Raw genomic sequence first — 5,055 nt, 5'->3', positions numbered from 1 at the left:
CGTCATTATCATAAAGGAGCCAAACCAGGGCCAGAGCACAATTAGAGATGACAGACAGCTCCTCTTCCGCACACCAACCATGAACAATAAGCTTCTGTCCTGTTCAATCTAGAGCATTAATTAGACGCTCAGTTATACTTAAGACTCGGAATCCATGTTGTTTATAATTGTCCCTCTGGTCCAAGCATTACATGCATTGATTTCCTGGCTTGAGTGTGCTCCTCACCAGGTGTATGCACTCCAAACCTCACAAGAATCTTGGTCAGCTTACTCTTTCATCTGCAGGGGCTGTAAACTTTCCAAAGCATCATTCCAAGCCAGAGCTAGGAGTAACAAGAACGTCCAGCTCATAAATACACTTAGCCCAGCAGACGCATTCATGCAACTTCAACTTGAGATGCATTACTTCAGATTCATTACCTTGTGCAATAGTAAGGAAAACCGTTAGCATTGGAGATGCAAAGCAGTTAGAGGGAAAATATATCTTCATGCAGTTGAAAGAAACAAACAGACACAATAGGAGTTCGGAAAAGCAACATCAGCCAGATTAATAAGCAGCTATCCAAAGAAAACATGCAAGACCACACACACACACACACACACACACACACAGACTGCAGTAGAAGAATAGAGACTTATACTTTTTTTTCCCCAACAGTCCCGAAACAGGCAAACCATGATAAGGGTTCTTCTTTGTTATTTTATTACAAGGAGCAGAGGCATGATTGACAAGCCTAAGCTCAGAAGTCCTGCCACTGTCACTTTACTACCTATCCAGATATATGACATTTTGACAGCCTGTACTGATTGAACTGGGCTGGGAGTCAGCACCAACATTCAGATTAGAGCAGAAATGAATACACTGGAGCAAAATGAAAAGATTCAGTTCATTTTCCATCCAAAGTCTGCTCCTGCCAATTCTTTGTTGACTTTCATTTGCCAGTCCTTCATTTTCTTCTGCAAAATGCAAGTACCACCTTCACACTCCTCACACAGATAAACAAGTAGTTCTCAGAACAAAGCCTTTAAAGTCCTGGATTTAAGAGGAGAAAAAACGCTGAACACCCACCCACCCCCCTCGCCTGTCCTCTGTAGCAGGTTAGGATCAGATTTGTTCTGGCAGCTCCTTTCGGCCAGTTAATGAGAAGTAAGTTCTTCAAAGGCCAACAGAAGCTATGCGAAATAGCTCTTCTTTTCTCTACAAATAAGAAGAAAGTCTAGGAATTAGTTACTTTCCTTTGCTGAACAGGAGATACTGGATGTAACCAGGAAAGTTCAAGTTCCACAGCTTTGCAGTCCTTAGGTAAATTGCTATGCAAACCACAATTAGATGCTATGCAAAGTAATTCTTCTTTTGTCTACACCTAAGAAAGTCTAGGAATGTGTTACTTTCTTTTGCTGAAACTGGAGGCACTTGATGTAATCAGGAAAGTTCAAATTCCACAGCCGTGCAGTCCTCAGATAAATTGCTATGCAAACCACGCAGTATTTTCTCAGCCTTCTTAGCATGCCCGCCCTTGAAGACAATTTGCACAATATTATTGATGACACTCGGGTTGCAGCCTTTGAACCCTGTGGTTGTTTGAAGTTCTGCACATTTAGAACTAGTCCCCGCTCCTTCCTTTCTGTGATGCCTACACAATGCAAGGCTGGTTAGACTCTGAACAATTGGAAAGGGTTCGAAATCCTGCTGCACTGGCCTGCAGAGAAGATCCTCTGTTAAGCAATGTTAATGAGCGCCCGGGAGCTGGCCTGCCTTCTTAATGCATACTGCAGCACCAGGGATGCAGCACTCAGGAAAGGTTTCCGCCTCCCTTCTTTGATAAAGCCTGGCCACAGGGTGATTTACTCCCCAGATTCAAGCAGCAGCCTCTGTCTTATTCAGAGAGTCTCTCCTTGTGCTGGACAATTTCTTTTCCACTCCGGGAGCAGGCAAAAGGACCACGTATTTTCCCAGGCAGGCGTGTGTGTCTCTTTGAAAAAGCTGCAGCAGACTGCTTTGTCTAAAGGCGGCTAGCTAGCTCCACAGTTGCTGCATCTCTTCTTCTCCCAGTGGCTGTGCCCTTCCCTCTCCTCGTGCCCACACCCCTCCCAGCAGAAGCAGTGATCAGATTTCAGAACAGAAGCTGGCAAAGGAGAGGGAAATAAGCCCCGTAATGCCTACTTTAAATGTACAGAAGGGATTCGATGAGTCTGAGTTACACCATTTGGTTTTACGGTGTAAAGCTGACATAATCTGTTAGGATTAATTTATCAGAGGTAAACTGAAGAAACATTCTGATTCAGAAAGTGGGTACAGTTGAAGGCAGGTAAGGGAAATTAGACAGAAATATACAATGCTGTCATGGTACCTTGTGTACTTGTTTGCAAAAACTGCTGCGCTGGGAATTTTTAATAAGGTTTGCCTCTATTAAGTGTGATGATGTAACACAAGGATAAAAGGTATACTTTCCAACACTATGAGGGGATAATCTTGCTTACAGAGAACAAACACTGAAAGCATCAAACAGTCCTACTTTGATAACAGACTTTATAATCTTCAGAGGAGACTAGCAAATTATTAGGCACACTGTCTTGAATATCAGCAAAAGAGACAACCGTATTAGCATTACAATGAGACAAATTGTTTAGGTAAGGCCAACTCATGATGTCTATGCAAAATCAACTATAACAGTTAATTCTTGTACAAATATATCATGTAGGATTGTAACTGCTTAATCTTTAGGTAGAGTGATCTTGACAAGCAAAAGCAGTTATTATTTAAATTCATGGCTGTACCCGTGATAGGACTAAGACTATTGCAGATTAATTTCATTTTTCAGGCAGGAAAGTTCATGCAGTCAGGAGATGGCTATTAGCAGTGCTTTTTGTTCTAAAAAAAAAAAAAGGTGCTGGAACTCACACATGTCATACAACCCGCCTTGCCTACCCTACAAGGTTCCATCCAAAAAAGGTGCCGGAACTCCGTTCTGGGCGTTCTATGAGAAAAAAAAGCCCTGGCTATTAGAATGGAAAACACTGCTGTTAAACTTAATTAGATAAATTGGAATTTAAAGTTGTAGAATGCAAACTGAAATAAAACCTGATTTAGAAGAACTTCTAAAATAATGGTTTAAATGCTTTTAAAATGTATTTTACTAGCAGTATCCCATATGAATTCTGTGTAGTGTTAGAAGCTTCCAGTAGTGTAAACTCTTTAGAACTATTTGTAATCACACAATAATGTGATTTATGATGTGACTTAAGCTTCATCCAAGTCTAATTAATACATAAAGAATTCTGATTAATAAACTGCACACACAAAATAGTGTACTATATCAGGTTTTTATTCAACACTCTGAGCCAACATTCACTGTCAAGCAAAGGCAATGGGGAAGCCAGATTCACTTAACAACTGTGTTACTAACTTAACAACTGCAGTGATTCACTTAACAACTGTGGCAAGAAAGGTCATAAAAATGGGGCAAAACTCTCTTAACAAATGTCTCCCAATTGTTGAGCTCAATTGTGGTCGTAAGTCAAGGACTACCTGTACTTCATTCTACCTTATAAAAATGCAACCCAGCCACATGCCCATTTCAAGTATACAAATATCCATTTTATCATGATTTAATTTTAAGGAGCCATGGTTGTGGAATGAAAGCTAATCCATCATCTGCTTCCCTCACAATACAATTACAGCAGTCAATTAGGTCATCTTATAATGTGGAACTGGCAACAAAGCAGATGCCTAATGTCTACAGAACTGTGCATGCCTACAACTATGTGCCCATATTGTAAGGGTCAGTATATTTTCTGCAAAGCAGTTACATTCACACTTTGGCCACATGAGCCATTATGAGAAAGCAAAACAAACCAGGCGAACCTCAAAAGGCTGTTGATTGTACAATAGTTCTAGATAATGAAAAATATGTCACCTGCTGCACAGGAAGACAAACACCTTGGAATAACTGGTCAATTGCATTTAGTGGTGGCTATCAAGTACAAATCCTGCCTATTTAACTTATATGCAGAGCACATCATGAGAAAGGCAGGGCTAGATGAATCAAAAGTTGGAATTAAGATTGCCGGGAGAAATATCAACAACCTAAGATATGCAGATGATACCACTCTAATGGCAGAAAATGAAGAGGAACTAAAGAGCCTCTTGATGCGAGTGAAGAAGGAGAGCGCAAAAGTTGGCTTGAAACTCAACATTAAGAAAACCAAAATCATGGCATCCGGCCCTCTCAATTCCTGGCAAATAGATGGGGAAGAAATGGAGGTAGTGACAGATTTTATTTTCCTGGGCTCCAAGATCACCTCAGATGGGGACTGCAGCCAAGAAATTAAAAGACGCTTGCTCCTGGGGAGGAAAGCTATGGTAAATCTACACAGCATACTAAAAAGCAGAGACATCACCCTGCCTACAAAAGTGTGTATAGTCAAGGCCATGGTTTTCCCAGTTGCAATGTATGGATGTGAAAGTTGGACCATAAGAAAGGCTGAGCGACAAAGAATTGAGGCCTTTGAACTATGGTGCTGGAGAAGACTCCTGCGAGTCCCTTGGACTGCAAGGCGTTCAAACCAGTCAGTTCTAGAAGAGATCAACCCCGACTGCTCTTTAGAAGGGCAGATCCTAAAGTTGAAATTCAAATACTTTGGCCACCTAATGAGAAGGAAGGACTTACTGGAGAAGGGCCTAATGCTGGGAAAGATTGAGGGCAATAGAAGAATGGGACGACAGAGAATGAGGTGGCTGGATGGAGTTACTGAAGCAGTAGGCGTGAACTTAAATGGACTCCAGAAGATGGTAGAGGACAGGAAGACCTGGAGGAACGTTGTCCATGGGGTCACGATGGGTCGGACATGACTTCACAATTAACAACAACAACAAATCAAGTACGAAACGGATACCACAAGACTCTATGAAGGGAAAGGATGTTAAGCTACTTCATGTAAACGTACAGTATGGGCCATATATTTAACCTGGTTGGATTTATGTAATGAAGCAAACTTTGAAGTCTACCTGGAAGCTGGGGTTAACAGAAGCAGATTGCCTACTGATTGGCACTC

This window comes from Protobothrops mucrosquamatus, unplaced genomic scaffold (assembly GCF_001527695.2).
Source record: "Protobothrops mucrosquamatus isolate PMUCROS unplaced genomic scaffold, P.Mucros_1.0 scaffold_293, whole genome shotgun sequence".
NCBI classification, from domain to species: Eukaryota; Metazoa; Chordata; class Lepidosauria; order Squamata; family Viperidae; genus Protobothrops; species Protobothrops mucrosquamatus.
Note: the sequence above shows the minus strand (reverse complement) of the source record.